Source organism: Sturnus vulgaris, chromosome 3 (genome assembly GCF_052056855.1).
Source record: "Sturnus vulgaris isolate bStuVul1 chromosome 3, bStuVul1.hap1, whole genome shotgun sequence".
Taxonomy (NCBI): domain Eukaryota; kingdom Metazoa; phylum Chordata; class Aves; order Passeriformes; family Sturnidae; genus Sturnus; species Sturnus vulgaris.
The window spans coordinates 107,509,534-107,528,399 of NC_142245.1; the positions used below are offsets into that span (position 1 = coordinate 107,509,534).

The following is an 18,866-nucleotide window of genomic DNA, read 5'->3' on the forward strand; positions in this document are numbered from 1 at the left end:
CAGCGCGGTGACCTTCGGAGCGCGCCGTGTCCCCGCAGCGCCGGCCGCGGCCGCGCTGGGGCTCGGACACCGCCCGCACCTGCGCCGGGCGGGGAGCGCGCAGCGAGCGCGGCCGAGCGAGCGCGGCGGGGCGGCCCCGCGGGGCGCCGGCGGGCCCGGGGCTCCTCCATCCTCCTTCCCTCCCTGCCTCCCTCCCTTCCTTCCTCCCTCCCGCGGGGCGGCGCGGCGGACGGGGCGGGCCGGGCCGGGCTCCACCGCCTCCTGCCGCCGCGGTGATTGGCCCGGCCCTCCCCTCGCCCCGGCGCCCAGGCCACCTCCCTCCCTGGCTAAAGCGGGCAGTAGGTGAGAGGAAGGCGGCCAGACGGGAGCATGGTCGCGGCTCCGCAGCAGCCTCCGCCGCCGCGCCGCGCCTCCCTGCCCGGCCTCCAGCGCGGCTCCCGGCGCCCGCAGCCGCGCGGGGCTCTGCGTTAGCGGCGGAGGCTGCGATGCACGAGCCGCCGCTGCCGCCTCCCGCAGCCCCGCATCCTCCCGCCGCCTGAGGACGCGGCCGCCTGCGCCCCCGCGGAGGGAGGTAAGCGGCGCGGCGGTGCCGAGCCCGCCGAGCCCCCGCCGCCGCCCGCCCGCCCGCCGCGCCGGGCATCGCGGGGCTGGGGCTGCCCTGCGCCTGCGCTCGCTGCCCGCATTAAAAACTTCCTGCGTGCCTCCCGCTGCCTGGGGGGTGCCGTGCGGGGGCCGGCGGGCCCTCAGAATGTTGCTGTGACCGTTTGGGTTTTTTTCCGGGGTTTTTCATCTTGGCTTGGGGGGTCTCCGCCCCCGCCGCGCACCCACAACTTCAGGCGCTCGCTCGGGGAGCGGCGGCGGCCGCGCGATTCTTCCCCACTCCCAGTCCCGGGGGCGGCGGTGTCCCCGCAGACCCCATCCCTCGGGGGTGGCTGTCCCGGTGGATCCTCCTTCCCATCCCATGCCCTCGCCGGGCCCGCTCCCGGAGCCGCCGCGAACTGCCTGGCGCGGATCGGCGCGCAGCCCGCAGGCAGCCTGCTTCTGTCCCTGCCTGCTTCCCAAAGCCTCGGCCAGCCCCGTCCTCTCCCTGTGCCTGGCATGCATTCCCCCTTCTTGCTTCTCCACATCCCTACGCGTGATGCGTACGAGGAACTTTTAAGCGCAATCTTGCTTAAATATATATATATATATATGTGTGTGTCTGTATGTATACATATTGAAACATTTCGTACGATTCCCATGCCGATGACATGTCCTCGCCGGTGTGAGGTTTGTTTGGCTGCTGCTGTGCTTTTCCATTGATGCTTTTTTTTTTTCCTTTTTCTTTTTTTTTTTCTTTTTTTTTCTTTTTTTTTTTTTTATTTCCCCTCCCCTGAGGATGGTTTTCCTGTAACTTATCTCCGAGCCCAAGCGTGGCTGGTGCCGTTCGGAGCACAGAGGTGCATCCCTTGGGTGCTGGTTTTCGGAAGATCTGGCTTAGGCTGGAGGGAAAAGCTACTTTCTGTTTTGACGTTGAGTGGACGTGGCGAGCTGTCCTTGTTGTGTGAGGATGCAGGTCTGTGATCCCCGGGATTTTGGGTTCAGGTCTCTGTGCCTCCCTGGAGGGTGGAGAAAGGTCTGGAGGAAGGGACTTCTGGAGATGGATGGTGGTGTTTGTCGTACACTTCATAAACAGTGTATGCTCATCGTCTCCAAGATTATTTTATTTTTCCTCTTCTAGTCTCATTTATTAAACTGGAAATATCCTTTGAACGCTAGAGACAGATATATCTCCCCACCACAACCAAAAATGATGGAGCCCTGGCCATGTAGTTGGCTGCTTATCTTTTGTTACTGTATATGAAAACTGCATAGAAAAAAAAAATACAGCGTTCTGGTAACTAGATTAAGGGGGATTTAATCACTTTTCCATCAATGAAGGAAAAAGCCATACATGTTTGCTGCAGGCTTATTACTTGTTTAAATGCAAGATTATATAGAGCATATTTCCGATAAATGAAGAAACTTTCTTTTTCCTGGTAGTCTTGAAAGCAACTGAGCGAGTGTGTGTGTAGGCACGTGTAAGTCTTCTGCACCGATTTAAACATATTTATCAGGCTCTTCTTTTGAGGTGCTTTCAAAAACCCTAACTACTGTAGCTTTAAGGTGACTGCAGATAACAGTATTATTGTTTCTTATAATTAGCAATCTGCTGAAACTTTAAATCCTCCTTGACAGATAGGATCTGTGTGAGAAAAGGGGTAGTGTTCCATAGGCTTTACATTTTCTTTATTATTGTTTGCCTCCAAACCAAAGCAACAGTGTGTTATTATTGTTGTTGTTCTGGCTTAAACTGCTAATGGCTTTATCTTCTTTTTCCCCATGTGGAGAAAAATCAAGTACAGCAATATTTTACTCTGACATTTATCTGCGTCAAACTTTAGTTATGCTCGGGAGGTTGTTTAATCTTCTCTGAATAGTGTTCAGGATTGTGGTTTTGTGTTTGTTTATTCTTATAACCTGTTCTTATTGTGTTTATTTCTGGAAGTTGTCTTCAGTTTAGGATGAAATACTGGAGCTATGCAAGTAATTTAGTGACCCAACCAGAATGAGACTTAGCCTGCCTATGTAAACTGTGCTTTTCATTGCCTTGTTTTGCATAGCTGTTTTTTTCCCATAACATCAATGTTGATATTTCCTAAAAGTGCCTTTGGTATTTCAGTTGAAAATTAACACTTGGTGTTTGAGTAACTAACTCTTTGAAAAATGAGGGTATCACTGTGATTTATTTAAAAGTGGAAAAGCATCCTGTCATACCAAGTAGTTGTCTTGCAAGTAATGACCTGTAACACTTAATTTGGATGAATTGTTGTTCATGTTCATTTTGCTTACAATAAAGGGTCTTAAATGAACTCTGAAATGCAAACTGGGCTTTTGGTCTCAAACTGCTTGACTTTCCTGCATTTGCTCTCTCCAGTAGCTTATGAAATGTGTGCACAGTGTGTCAACCTTTCCCTTAACAACAAAACGTATGAGCAAATGTTCAGTGTGAATTATATTACCGAAATAAAATATTCTATAGTTGTCATGGTTACAAATAGAGGCAGGGTTACTGGTTTTCATCTGCATGCTGGGGAGGGGGATCTAGTTTTGTCACTTTTTAATTACGTTTCTATTGAGTGATGGTCATACTTCAGATACCCAGTATATTAGATACATGGCACAGTGAATTAGATTTTGTCAAAGTCTTCCTGAAACGAAACAAAAAGTGGTGGTGTGCAGGAACCAAACCCTTGTTCATTTGTTTTTACGAAGCAGAAATCTTGAGAGAAGAAAGTAACCAGCTCTGTTTTGTCTTGGCTTCTAGATTAGCATTCTGCCAGGGTTGCTGCTCTTCTTCAAACAATAATAAAAAGTATATAGCGTGTATGTTGACTGGAAATCTCAATGAAAGGAGAGCAAGGCACGGATCTAGGAATTAATGTGGTTTTTGGGTTTACTGAGCGCTGTGTCTGGTGCTATCCCTTGTAGTGCCTGTTTGCGAGGAGAATTCATTAGCCCAGGTTTGCTGTGATAGCCTCTCCGGGGATGCTGCTGTGCTCCCACGCCTCCTCCTGTGCCAGGTACCGATCCCTGGTGTCCCTGGGGTTCGCTCAGGTCCGCAGCCCCCAGGATCGGGACCGTCACTGTTTGCAGTTGTTGGCGCTTATCCCAGTGCTGTGTCTCTCCTTCTCTGTGCTCATCTGCAATTCAGTCTTGTCCATGCCTACTTGTTTTCCTGACCTTTTAATTTAGTTCCGATACCTGATGGACCCAGCTCTTCTGAAGCACAGAAAAATAATAAATAAAGGGCCAAATTAATTATTTTTCCCTTCCCTTCTTGCCTCTGTGCTGTGGTGAAAACTCACGAACAGCATTAAGGTGGGAAAAGTACCCCATGATCTGTAAATGGAGAGAGAAATTCCAGGCTGTCCCACCTTGTTTAACCCTTGTAGCTTGCATCATAACCCTATTATGCAATTTATTTTTTATCTTAAAACTCATTTGCAGTTTTCTGTTGCACTTTGGTCTCTTTAATATTTTTGTTGAGGTTTTCTGTTGTCCCTTCTTTAGGTTGAACATGGTCTTGAGTTCTTGTAATGACTTGTCCACTAAACTCCATCCATCATTTGGGTTTGCTGCTGTAGGCTATGGACCCAGGGAGCCCAGACAGCTGAGGGCCTGATCCCAAAGCTGCTCTCTTTGCAGAGCCTCAACTTTATAGTGCAGCACTGAAATCTGCATCATTTTCACATCACTAGTTCTTTGTGCTGCAGTCGAGACTTTTAGCTAGCTAAAAATCTCAGCATGGGTTTGTGACTTACCTGGTCCTTCTGTCTTTTCGGTTTTCCCTCCAGATCTTCCATTTTGCACAGTGTGCTGATCCAGTAACCTTAAATATGACATAGTATCATTAGGTTCTATGATTTATTTATCTATCTTCTTTAATGTACTCACCTCTCTGCAGAAGAAAGACAGTGTGAAACCTATATCCTTAAGCCCATAAATGTACAAATTAGATAATGTTGAATGTACCTGCAGGTAACTGAATTACTGCATTAACCATTTGCCTTTTTTTTTTTTTTTTTTTTTTTTAGTTCTCGTTTTATGTTGGTTTACTCAGTATGGAGAATGGTTTCAACATCCCTCTGTGCAGTTAACTCTTCCATAAAGTTACTTGTATTAAGGTGGAGCTCCTATGTGGAAGCTTAAGATGCTCTTCCCAAGAAGTAAACTGCCAACAGCAAATCTGAGTGTGAGGCTGTATGGAGCATGAACAGCTTTGACATGCTTCTGTCACTTCTGTGTTTCCTTTCTTACCAGAAGTACAAAGAACAACTCCTCATCTATAAAGAAAGACATTAGAAGGAAGTAGATTAGAAATTTGGTATGGGAACGCCTTTCTGTCAGGTTTTTGCAAGTCAACAGTGCTTGCCAGGGTGTGAATATGCATTGTGTACGTGGTGGGGTGAAACCAGACCTGGTACCAGCAGCGGTGCCCAGGAGCCTTCCCGGTGCTGTTGTTATGCAGCCAGTTACCTCTGTGCTGTCCTGACCATCTGATAAATGACAGTAACTGCATTCCTAGTCACACTCTTCCATAAATAATTTTATGTTGTGGATTAGGATATGTGGAACATGGGACCGTTTTGTCTAATTTTTATGTGCTTTCTTTTTTTATTTTAATCTATGATGCTTAGGTTTGGGTTTTCAGATATTCACAACTTGGGTTTTGGCCACAATTGGCATTAATAGCAGAAAAACAGGGTTTTTTCGTGGTCTTAAATTTCAAGTAATGTATAGTGCTGGCTTGCAACAATAATACTGATTCTGTGAAACAATCTGCTGAAAGTATAGACAGAGACTTATTTTAAAATGAACTCCGTGTTCCTTTTGTAGCATTCAGTGATTCGTGTTTCTCTTTAACTCCCTGCCATCCATTACAATATGTGAAGTGTGATATTAAGTGCTGGGATTTCTGTTCAGGTTTGTTTTTTTTCTTGGGTTGGTCTGCAGTTTTAGAGCTCTCCGTAAGTACAGGTAGCACACAGTTTGATTGGGAAGCAGATTATATCTCAAGGTGTGCATTGGAACTCGTTCAGTGCAGCAGTTTGAAAGAAAATCTGCCACTGATAAAATTCCTCTGCAACATTGCTGTTAACTAAAAGCTGTTAAGTGTGCTGTGGCAGGAGTGTTTCCTGGACTGTCAATGTAGTTGAGAGATACTGTGAAGAATCCTTCAAGTTGATACAGAGGTCTCCGAGTCAATAACAGTGTTTGGTAGCAGGACACAAATTCAGGATGTGCCTAATTCGTTAAGCAGGGCTCATTCATAGGTCTCATCATATTTTTGAATCATGGGAGAGATACTCATTATCAATTTCCACTCCTGTTGTTTTTTGGTTTTTGTTTCTTTTTTAATGCCCCCCCAGACAAACCCAAAGACCTCCACCCCAAAACCAAGATCTGCATGACAGTGTAGACTTCAGAAGTCCTGGTTTAAAGTGTGATTTTAGGCATTTTGCTTCAGACACTTCTTAAAGTCCATGCTGATGAGTAATTAATTTTTAAATCGGATAATTCTACTCTAAGATCTGCTTTGTCAGACCTTGTTGTAGGATTTTGGTTTTGGTCTGCAAAAGCGATGTTGGTGGATTTGCAGATTGCAGCATGCTGTAGCTCACTACTCAGAGAAAGGTTTATTTTCTCAGTCCGAGGCTTAAACATGCTTTTTCCCTTAATTAGAGGGAGAAGAATTTAAATGCTGTTAGTTTTTCCAGCCACAGGTAAACCCTAGATCAAAAGGAGAGGTGAAAGAGTTCAGGAAGTTCATTTCAGTAATCACAAGACATGGAATAACTTTAAAGTGGATGCAGCTGTGTTTACCTGTGCTTTGAAATCTATATGTATTGCAAAGTTCGGTTGATTTGTAGCTTGTTGAGCACCTGAATTCATTAAATGATTCCTAACATATTGTATACTTCAGAAACTTCATTTTTCACTTTCTCTTGATTTTTTTTTTTTTTTTTAATTGTCTCTTGCCTGCCAAGGGTGGAACAAAGCCAAATTGGAACACTTCATATTACAAAATGTTGTTGGGTATATAAATGTCTGGAAAATACTTTTGAAACTATATGAAATGCTGCAGAATGTAGTTAAGCTGTATCTTTTTGAGCTTATTCATTAACCTTTCATAAAGTTTGGAAAAGCAGTGGCAGAGAAGCTGCTAATTCTGTATGAAGTTTCTTCTGTTCTAATACAAGCAGTCGAGCACAAAAAAATAAGTGTATATGAAATGTGTAAACTATTTCAGCTGTATTGACCTATACACAATGCAATGGCTTCTTGACAGTGCTTATATTCATTCCTAAGTGTATCCTCAATATGGGATGGCTCAGCAGAGCTATTTAGCATGATGTTTCTGCTTGGATTATCAGGGCCAGGAACTCTGATGGCAGTGGAAGTTGGCTCTTCTGGTTGAGGGTTTTGTGGTTTTCTTCTTTTACCCTCTTTTTGAGTGGCTTTTTAGTAAAACGAGTTGGAGGCTATAACCAAACTTTCTGAAGACTCCATGAATGAAAGAAGGAAAAGTATAGAAGAAACACTTTTCCTAAAATTTTACCGGTAGTCAGTGGAGTAGGGAGAAATTTCTGGAAGGTTGGAGTAAGTGGCTGCTTGATTGAGGTACTGGTATTATTTTAAGGGTTTTATTTAAAAACTGGATCATATAAACATCTGCTTCAAAGATTCAACTTGTTTCTTTCTTTCTCATCCTTCTCACTTGGGGATAGGAGTAGATGGAACAAAGCTTAGCCAGATGTTCCTCACGACAGTGGACTGGCCTGCTTTTCCCCCAGACAGTGAATTTCTCCCCAGGTGAGCAAACAGCTCAAAAGATTACATCTGAAAAGCCTCTCTACTACCACAGACACTTTGCAATCCATCCTACTCAGAGTAGAGAAATACCAGATACACGGAGGATATTGTGTGATGAGAGGTTATGAAAAATGCTGTGCCTTCTTCCTTTAGAAGGGTGCAAAAAGTGTGTGACTAACACTCCCAGGTCATCCCTGACAGACTTGCTAATAAAATGCAAGGGAAAATGTTAAATGTACTGCACTGCCCTCTTTTATTATGCTATTTTTGGCTGATCATATGAGAAAAGTATGTATCATTTAAACAAAAGTCACTTCTCTGTCTTCCCTGCCTTCTCTCCCCCACACTGTTTCACATTTCTAAACATTGAGCATACCAATCAATATTCCATTAAGAGGAGAATTAACTTGGGAGAAGCTTGCATGTATTTGCATGTAGTAGCTTATTTCTTGGTCTGTGGCTTTGTGTTGCCTTTCCCCAAGTGTCATATTTTCCTTTTTTTTTTTTTTTTAATTTTAAGAATACTCCAAATATTTGTGCAATTACTTTTAGTAGTGAGGTTTGCCATGTCCCATCCTAATTTTGTCAATATGAATTGCTGGTAGAGCTGTCTGCAGTGCCCTGCTTGCAGGCAACATCAGTCAAATGTTTGTAGTTACCTTTTTGCTTCTGTTTTACAATAGCTGGGCATCAAGGTACTAGGCTGCAGATCAAATGTTGCCCCCGGTTACGCACATGTAGTTAACAGAAATCAATGTTGCATAGGCGTAAATGAAAGTTGAGTTTGATCTTTGGTGAGTTAACTCTTATCTCTTTTACACTGAAGCTAGTCTGGGTTTTCTGCAGGCTGGATTGAGTGCCCATTCTCAAATTCAGAATTCGTGAGGCTTTGGCTGTCTGTGCCAGCATTTTATTCCTTATGGTCTTTGTATGAAACTGAAAGTAAAAGCCTCCCGCTTGCTTTCTGAGGTCTGAGCCTTAAGACTGCAAACAAATGTAATGAGATGTGATTAAAAGCTGCCTGTAGCACATAAGAGCGTGGGTTGTGGCTGTGTGGGACCTCCTGGGGAACCTCTCAGTTGATCTTGATGTGTGAATTGTCACAGGAGCTGCTGAACTATGGACCAAATCCTGAGCTAGTTAACACCTGTGGAGCTGACATATTCCAATATGTATCTGATGTTGCACAGTGCTTCTCTATCCTGAGGAACAAATCACTTGTGAAATTCAACTGTGAAGGTCTTGAGGTCGAAGGAAAGAGTCTGCAAATCTCAGTAGATGACAGCAAATGCAAGAGAGAGGGAAGGAAATATTTGCTAGTTTCTGGTTTGTATGGTCCAGGTGCTTCAGTATCTTTTCTTTCCCCTCAGATCTTTATTGTATAAAATGGGCCAAATTTGTCCTTGGCTCAGATCTGTGCAGTCAAATGAAGCTACATTTGGTACCCTGAAAACACTAGATAAATGTTCTACCCATTCTTTAAGTTTGAGTCTCTGAAATAAAGCCTGCTTCTTAGTACATTATTCCTTTTTGGAAGAATAGTGTACAGTTTCATGATTAAATTTCTGGGCAGTTAGAGTTTTGCAACATCACAGCCTTATCTCTCTGGGAACTAAAAGGCAATGCAAAGTTGTGGCTGATATTTGAGTTACTTGGAGGAGGAATAAGGGGATAGAAATGGTATAGGAATTAAGGAAATAATAAGGCTTGCCTGAAATCCCTAAAATGTGAGATTGACTTGAAAAGTGGTACTTGGATACAGAACTGCAGCCAGAGATGAAGAGAATTGTGATTGCCCTGATACTCCTTATTTTGGTTTATTTGTTTTTCCTCTGTCTGAGAGAGAAATTTTGAAAGCCTATTTGTGTGTGTGTAGGGTATGTTCTGGCTAAAAAAGAAATTGAAGCAAGTTTTCCTTAAATTCACTGTTTCAATATCACACTTGAACAGTTCACAGCAGCATCCTTCAAGCCTCCTAAAAACTATTCTTAGACAAATATTGTTGTTGCAGCAGCTAAGTTACTGAAGTATTGTATTTCAAGAATAATACCAAGTAAAACAAAAAACCCAACCTTTGTGCCATGCTGGCATCTTTATTCAGAGAACTGCATACAGCTGCAGTGCTCTGATGGCAGAGTTAAGGTAGCGTGGGCTGGAGATGAAGAATGACACCCAGCTGGGTCAGGCTGAGAAGCTTAAACACTAATTTATGGTGGAAGTGCAGGTGCAGCTTGAGCCAGGCATGTCCTGCTTGAGATGATGGTCAACCAGGGCATCCTCAGGCACTCATCTGGGGAAGCCAGGGGCTGCCTACACTTCTGCTGCCTGTAGTCTGAGTGGAAGGCCTTGTTAACCATTTCCTTCTTCATTTTAGGCTTCACTGTTTATCAGGTAGTTGTTCAACTTTAGGAAAACATGAAGAGGCTCAGATTTCCTCAAGATACTTAATAAAATGGCATCACATATGGCTTAGTATCTAAGTCTTTTCCTGTCTAAATATTATCTTGTAAAAGTTAAATCTATCAGTTCATAGCTTTCAGTAGACCAGTCATCTCTTAAATTTGACTTCAGGGTTGCCTTAAGAGGATAGTTTTACTCTAGAAACAAAGCATGAAACCCTTATTTTTATGTAAAAAAGGTTGGAAATTGTCATAACAACAATCAGAATTTTTCAGCCTTGGGCCATCTTCTTGATTAGAAAATTGAAAGATTAAGAAACCTCAAGATTAACCACCAGGATAAGATCCAAGAAGTGTCAGTGTTCATTTTACCTAGATAATGTTACTTTTAATTTTAGGCAAAAATTCAGGATTAATGCCTGGGCATTGTGTGTATAACTATTACATGCATGAATACACCATTTAGTCTTGGTTTTCTATATCTAATAAAACAAATATGTTTCACTGTATCTGCAGTCAACATAATGTCCAGAGGTGCTTACAAAAATGATGACCAGAAAGCTCATGCAGGAGAACACCAAGTGACAGCATTGCTCTGTGAAACACATGGCCTCTGTCTTCAGAAAAAAAAAATTGTAATGTAACTCTCAATCTCTGCGTGAGCTGTTGGCCAGAAAGAATTTTAAACTAAGAGTTTCTGATCTTAACCAAACCCAGAGCAGGCTCTAACCATTGGTATCTGACCTCTCTGCCACTAGAGAGGGAAGGAGCTCTTCACAGAACAGGGATGCAGGACTTGGCTAAAGGCATGTGTCAAATAAATGAGTGAGTTGTCAGTTTTTTGTTTTTCTTTCTGAGGGCAAAAGGAGAGTATGAATATTAAATCATATAATTTATACCCCAGAACAACTTTGTAAGCAAAGTTTTGTTGCCCAGAAACATCTATAAAAAGACAGAAATTTTTCACATTCCATGTATAGTGGAAAGTTGCAAGTGTTTTTGGCATAAAGCAACAGTTAACTGCAAATTGTACTGTGGAAGCTGGAAACAAATATCTAACCATCCTGATGAACCAAGAAAATGCCATATTCTGTGTGAAATGGAAGCACAAAGGCCTTCCAGGGAAGTCTGGAAAGCAGTGGAGTTCTTCCATTTTCCTTCATGTGACCTTAGTGTTCTATTCTGCTTTTTTATTTAGCTGCCACTCTGAAGCTTTGCTGTTGCACGCACACACAGACACACAAAAAAATCCCTAGAAACGCTGGGGTCAGGCTCATGCAATCCCATCTGCCTGGTAACTCTCCTCTTCCAGTGTGGCTGGTTTGCCAAAGCAGTCTGCTTTACAGATATGTATATATATGTATATATTCTCAGAGTAGCTGTACATGCACTCTGCCCCCAAGTTGCTGCATTATCTCTTCTGTCACTGCATCTTAAATCTTCAGCTCTCTTTTTTTAGATTTATCTAGGTTCAGATTAATGAAAGCACCACCCACAATTATTGAACATCTGAAGGATAAAACACATCGTGCTAACTTCAGTTTATATTTGAGCTAGTATTCAGTTTATATTTTATATTTATTTATATATTATATTTGAGGGTGTTTTTTTAGTCTGATTTTTCTGTTTAGGCAATAAGCTCTCTGGAACAAGGGCTGTTACTTTTAGTCTGTACAGTTAGAGCTGCCTCCCTAGTTGTGCCTGGTGCTTTAACAGGACAAAAATGATTCATAACCTCTGAAAATGCTGTTCTTCTCCACCCCTCCTTTCTCCAGTTCAGTTGACAAAGATTCTGTTATGCTGAGGCAAAGGAGAACTTAATGCCACTTTTCTGTTTCTCTAAATTGCTTCTTTTTTAAGATGAAAATATATCCTAGAGAGGTAAAATGAACATTACAGAATGTTCAGATTCCTAAAACTATTTTAATAGGATTTAAAAAAAATTGATATTATTCTAATCCAGAGATAGTGAGCAGTAAAGCAGGCTTGTTAGTCAGGGGTGTATCTGTTTCTTCTGGAAGGCAAGTATGTGCTTTGTCTCACTCCATTAAAAATAGTAATCCCAGGAATATATCGAAGGCTCCAAACTATTTTGGAGGTGGTTGTTCATGTAGAGGTCCACAGTCACGCCCACCAGAGGGCATTTTATCACCAGTTTCTTGGGGAAAAAGTTTTTTTCCTTAAGTCATAATAAAGTAGTAAATATTGGACGGGAAAGCAATGTATGAAACATTGTGCAGATAGCTTTTTTGTTTATATATAAATACATATGCTTATTTCCTGGCTGTATTTATATGTAAATAAGTAATGATGTCGGCTTGAATGGTTGGGTTTCCCCTCTGCTTTCTAAATACTTTCTAATTTTACTTACGGATAATCTGGGGAGAAAGGAATTCCTTAAAGCTCTGCCACAGCTGGTGTAGCCATCACTTACCAGGACAGTGCCCTCCCTAGCACACAAGTGCAGCAGATGCTCTGGATGATTGCAGTGTAGCCTTGCTCCCCCTTTCCAGGGCACTGGGAGGCAGAGGCTGCTGCTCAGAAGCCCTGCTCATTTAGGAGGCAGGAATTCGTGAATATAGTTAATAGCAAAGCCCCTGGATCTAAAGGAAGCACTTGGCAGCTGGGGAAGTGTACATCTGCCAGATGGACCTGACATCTTGTGTTTGGCAGCACTTAATGCTAAGGCATGATATGCAAAATCCAAGGATGACAGCTAGGAAATGAATTTTTATTCTAAAAACTGTGTTTTGGTTTTTGCTTTTTTATTCATCTATCTTCCATTATGAAATAAAGCTCTGCAGGAAGGAAAAAAAAAAATCTTCTTCTGAAAATACCTTTTCTGGCCAGCTCTCAAGGTGTTTCCTCACGAAACTGACATCTGTGCTGAAGGTTGGGCTGCCCTAGTTCAGATGTGTGACCTTCGTCAGCCTGATACAGCACATATAATGTGATTAATTCCCTTCAGTTCCCTATGGATAAATATATTCTCTCCAGCAGAGCCCCTGTGACTTCTTTGCAGCCTCAGCAGAGGCCTGGGGTCATCTGAGACCAATCTGCAATCCTGGGCAGGGCTCTGAACAGCCTGTGCTGGCACATGTGGGCAGAGCAGTGGTGAAAGCCTTTCTCTTTGCAGGACATTCTCTGCATCTGTGGGATGTGTTCTGAATGGTTTGATTGGAGATTTGGAGACTTTGTGATCTTGGAGAATCTGGCCCTTATCCACAGAGGACTGTGATCTTATGTGGGATGAGGAGAGGCAAAGATACAAGGCAAGAGCATAGTTCTTTGTGGCACAAATTCTGGGCAGGTGCCTGCAGTAAGGATGGATGCTCTGTCTGTTTTATGTGCTGCTAGTGGGGAGGCTGAAGGTGCTCTGGCTTCCCCTTTTTCCAAGGGTTTTGTGGTGCTCTGGTCTGAACACTTTTCTGTGCAAAATAGGGTGAAGACCCTCATCAAATGGTGGCTGGGGGGCTGTGTGGAAACAATTGCTCGGACCTTAAAATTACTGCAGTGAAAAAGTGAGGTGAAGGATTAATCAAGACCAGCTCTGTCTCAGCAGCAGCAGGCAGTCTCCTACTAAACTACCTCAATGTTTTTCAGCCTCTTTATTCAGATGATATATCCTTTAGACAGGAAATATTTTTTTTCCAGCAGTGTTAGTGTCTGTGTAAATAAATGACCTATAAAAGAATTTTATTAATTCTCTAGGACTAAAACTTTGAATAACATTTTTAGCTAGATAAATTTGCTTTCTAGAACTGTCCAGATGATTTGATAAAGACCTATGTCTTTGCCATCTTGTCATCACTAAATTTAGTAGCTTAATATCTCCAAGGGTTGTAAAAGATATCTTGTGGTTAAGAGTTGAGGGAGTTGTGAGGTTTTATTAATATTTAAGGGCCCAAGTGTAAATTAGTGTTAAAAGGACTTTGGATGTGATTCTGTATTTTGTTTCCTTGGATTTTAATTTTGCCCGTGGTGATGAGCTGGACCACATATGAATGTGGGGACCCAGCCATAAAGACTCAAGTGAGGGAATGTTGTTGTAGTGGGTGAGTTACTCTGCTAAGAACCTTACTAGCATAAAGACCCCCAAACCTGTTAGGGTAAAAAAAAATAAGTAGATGGCAGCACTAAGCTGTTCTGAAGAGAGAATTTGAAGGTGAGAAAGATGAAAAAGCCTGTTAAAGCTGCAATTATTGCAACAGTGCAGAGCTCCTGCAACGTGATCGTAACTCATATTAGCGCGAACTTTGCAATTTAGTTTCCGTGCTGTTACCTTGGGAGTAGATGCTACTGCTTCTTCTCATTTCCTTAGTAAGGACTGTGTGAGGTTTCAGTGTAACTCTAAGCTAAAACAAGCTCATATCTAGGTTTCCTACAGAGTGACTTAAGGATTTGACCTGACTGCTCTTTGTATCTTGATGCTGACTTTTTAGCACTATTGTTATTGTATCAGAAACAATTCCTTTGCTTCTAAAGACATATATAGCCTCAACGTATTTTCATTGAGGCATGTAGGTCTGTAGCAAAGTTCTGAGTTTTGTTCTGTTAGTAGATCCACATAGCCAATAGTGTTTTTTGACAGAAGTAGCCAATACCAGTTATAAAGATGCTGATTATTTTGCATTTGAATTTGTATTTTAATATGCCTCAGCAGAAGCCTTTCATATTAAAAAGAACTACTCCTCACCTTTTGCTTACTTTGCTGCTTTTCTCAGTCTGATGTCAAACACTGATTTAAGGCACCTCTGGAGGGCAGGGAGGAAATGCTTGCATTGGAGCAGGTGACTGCCTTGCTTGAAATCTATTTCTGAGCAGCAAAAGACTGTCTTTGCATTTTGTGAACTCCAAAATAAAGCAAGCAAAAAACTGAGTTCACTGTTTTTGTTATTGTACTTATGCTTTGAGGCAGCCTGTCCACTATTAAACTGAGAAGTTGGCAGCACGTGCCTGGTCAAGGAACTTGATTACTTTCAAGACGTGCAGCTTCGAACAGAATGGGAGAAAATCCATGTGTTTTTAATTAGCAAACTAGCTGTTTCCAACCTTTTGTCTGACCAGCACTCTTTTTAGGGATCAGGAGAGCCTGCTGATGGTGCAGAAGGTGAGTGAGCTGCTTGGTGCTGTGACAGCTTTCCTGGAAAAGCCTGTTTTAGTGCTCAGCCGCCCTCTCACTGAAGAACCTCTTCCTAGTGTGTAATCTGAACTTCTTTGATCTTCTTTTGCAAATGGAAAACTAGTTGTGTGGATGGGTATTTGGTGCAGCTAATGAGAAAACCCTCAAAATAATGTAAGAAACAATAAATCAACAAAAAGAAAGCAAAAAAAAAGACAAAAAACCAAAACCCAACCAAAAAACTCAACCCAAAAATTTTTTACATAGGTTGATTTGTAGCTTCTGCACTGAAAGTAACTAACTTTATATGGTGGTGATTGCATGTATTGTTTGTTATTATAAGTATTACAGGAATTTGGCACGGTTTGAGACTGCTAAAATAAACTGTTATTTTAGGAAACAGCAAGTAAGTTCTGCTTCTGGAAAACTGGATATGTTTTGAGGACATAATTTTTAATATTACAGTTTTTGTACCTTCTTGAGTAGCTGAGGTGGTTAACTGATACACATTAGGAATGAACTTGTTTATCACATGGATCTTATTGGTCCAGTTGTGACCTCAGAAAGATGGGAAATATGATTTTATTTTGTCTGAATTTAAGTTTGTGATACTCCTTTTTAAAAAAAAAAAAGCTTAGTGTTTTTCATAAAAAAGTATTCAGTGCTTTTAAATGTGCTGTGTCCAGATGAAGCTTAAAAACAGACTGACCATGGAGATGCCAGACTTTAGGTCCATATAATCAAATACCTACTTCCAGCAGTTCCCAAGGGCAACCATTTTTAAAAGGAGAAATGGTATTTTGATTTGGGCTGTTGTAATATCTTTGTCTCACAATACATTTCAGGGGTAATCCCAGAAGTTTAATACCTTGTATCAATATTTTTTTTGTCCTATCCTCTTAAATCTATTGATGTTCTTAATCATATGTGCCTGCTTTGGGGCAATTCTTGCTTTTTTTGGCCTTGACAACTTCTGGCTTCACGCTCTGCAGTGTGGTTAGACATTTTTGAGACTATCTTATTTTTATCTCTTCTGTAACTTGTAGCTTTTACTGAATTTCTCTTTGTTATGCAACGAAGAGAGAAACTGAAGTTATGATTTCTCTCTGCTAGTCATGATTTTACATTTTTATTTCATCCCTGTAGTCTGCTACCCAGTCTTCAGTCTGCCTTCAAATAAGCTTCTCCACATCCAAAATACTGTTATGGTCCTCTGAGCCTTCTCTGAGTCTCCATTTGGGTGCCTAGCACAGAGTAAGGAAGCAATACTGTTGATTTGATAGTGGCGCTTCAAAACTGCATTATTCCTCCAGCTAACACACTGAAGGTTTCTTGGTATTGTTTTCCCTGCCTCACTGAGCAGTTGTTTCAGGGTTTTCTGTGACCTCTCCAGAATGGTGCCCATAGGAATTTAGCTAAAGGACTGAAAGTCTGGATTGCTCTCCTTGAGATGAAATTACTTGATCTACTCTGTTTATTTTAGTATAGGCTATCATTGATGTTTTTAAGGTTAGGAGTTTCCCTTTTGCTCATCAAAAGGGAAAGATCAGTGGCTCTTCTGAATGGTTTTACAGATGAGAACACTTTGGGAAATCTGAATTGGATCTTATTCTATCTTTGGAACTAGGCTAATGTCAAGAAATGCTCATTTTTCCTGTGCGTATCAAGGGTCTTGCAGTTCCACAGGTTTCCTTTCTTTCCCAAGCTTTCCATCAGTAGGAGATGGTGATTTGCTGAAGTCTGGCTGTTCCCTTACCATGCTCAGGATTAGACACTAAGTTTTGTCTCTTTCTGGTTTTACTCTCAGGAGCAGATCATGGAGAGGAGGGGAAGAATGAGCAGTGTGTCTCAGTGTACAGCATGCCCTCTCTGTCTGACAGGCTGTGCAGTCCCTGAGGTTTCTGTCAGCTCAGGCCAGAGCAGTGGCATCTTTAGTGCTGACAGCCTTGTGTTTGAGTCCTCCAGGTCTGCACATCCGTGTTGGATTCCCCCAGCTGAGCAGTGCTTGTCTCTGCTTGTATGTCTCATCCCCATCCCACCTATTTTCCTGTGTTGCCTTTATAATGAGTCAAGTTGAATTTCTTAAAAAAAACTTGATACCCAACTTCCCTCTCTGCCTGTGGCTTCTGGCTGTCATTTCTCAGGTGTCTGAACAGTTGCCTCAAGGCTTCTGCTTCTCTGTTCATTTGTGCTGATTTAAGCTGAACACGGCTGATTTATGAAATATGTCTTAAAGTTGGCTGAATAGCAAGGTTTTGTTTCCTTTTTTTTTTTTTTCTCCCTTCATGGGAACTTAATTACTGGGAGGTAGAAACGATTTTGGGGGCTGTTTTTTTCTGTTTTTATTCAATTTTCATGAATATTAGATCCAAACGTAAGTACTGTGCATTTCCTTCACGCTGCAAATTCTAAGAAAATATCACTTATAAACAGTGAAACAAACAAATAAAAATGTATCCATTGCTTGTTGGCTTTGAAGTAATATTGTATATAATCAAGTGACTCCAGAAGCTGGCAGGCAGCTTTAAGAACAACATCAAATGTGATTAAAGCAAATACTCAGTTGGCAACCACTGGACCTTTATCACAGTTAAGGCTTCTCAGCATCAGACTTTCAGCACTTTGAAAACACTGTGAGAATGAATAAATAACCATCTTCAGAAAATCTGAGGTGGTTGCATCTGTTTGGCCCTTGTCATGCCGTTTCTGCTCTGTGACTTTGTGCATTTCTGCAGTGTCTCATGTCAGGCTTTGCGAAGCTCCAGGAACCGGGAAGCTGAGATGCAGAGAAGAGAAGGGATTTGCCTGAGGCACTCAGATCAAATGTACTCCCAGTTCTGGTGGCAGACATTGCCACTTGCACATTTCTCTCTAAGCTCCAGTAATCCTGGAGGGCAGCACTGTTTGTTTGTGCCTGGGCAGTCTCGAAGGTGACCTGCCCCCAGGGGTGGGTTGATGGCTCTTGGCTGCAGTGGGGAGGTGAAGTTTTCCCTGTGCTTTGAACAGGTCGTAGTGCTGATAATAGAATCACATCTGCCCCACTGCCAAGGACTAGGTTGCCCTTGTAAGGATGAAATTTACTTCTAGTGTGCCTGTCCATCTAGTCGTCACAGAATAGACAGAGACAAGACAATGGTATTTTATATTTTTTTTTTATTCTCCAAAAGCAAAATGATCCTTCCCCTCAAAAAAAATTGAGAAATCTTCTTTGTCATGTGCTGCTACAGCAATGCCTGTGGCTTTCAGCACTTGAATTTTGCCACTTTATTTTGTGAAATACTTGTTTCTTGTTCCTTGGTCTGTAGGATGTAGTAGGCTCCTGTAGCAATGCCCTCTGTGATGGCTGACAGTCACAGAGACCTTGCCAGGGAGCTGCTGAGCACAGTATGCAAAGAAATAACAAAAAACCTATGGAATTGAGCCCTAGCAGGCAAAAAATTATTTCCAGGCTGTGACTGAGGCAAGTTTTTAAGCTTGGCAAAGGAGGCTGCAATGAAGATTGCCTCGGAACTGTCATTGTGCTGAAAGGGAACTCTGGTCTTTGGTTTGGGGATTATAGGATGTTAGCATAGATTAGCACCACAGGGTCCTAAATGCTTTGGTTGTTTTAGATCTAATTTTGCAGTTGAATTGCGGCAGCTACTCCAAACTGCTCAGTTCCTTAAATGAGGTGCCTCTTGCAAGGTGTCAGCAGTGTTCTGGTAACCTGGAAGAACGTGGGTGACTGCAGTACAGTGCAAAGTCACACTTCTGCACCAGTGCTGTGCAGGAGCCTGTGCACTGGCACAGCAATGAATGGAGCTGCTGGAACTGTGTGCAGGGCCATAGTCTGTCAGAAGTTGTCTTGAGAAGTATCCTCATCCTATTGCTGCTGGATGGCTGTGGGGATTATTCTGGATTGCCTATGGGTGGGACTTTTGTTTATAAAAACTGAGTCATGAGGTAGGAAA

The 18,866-nt window shown here is 42.2% G+C and overlaps 1 protein-coding gene across 1 annotated transcript in view; it reads left to right on the top strand.

The window, feature by feature from the left end:
• Nucleotides 1-510: 510 nt before the first annotated feature.
• KLHL29 (kelch like family member 29) overlaps nucleotides 511-18,866 on the top strand; it is a 387,747-nt gene continuing 369,391 nt past the window's right edge. The window contains exon 1 of the mRNA XM_014872970.2: nucleotides 511-571. The gene's annotated coding sequence lies outside the window, so the exon portion shown is untranslated. The remainder of the gene's footprint in view (nucleotides 572-18,866) is intronic.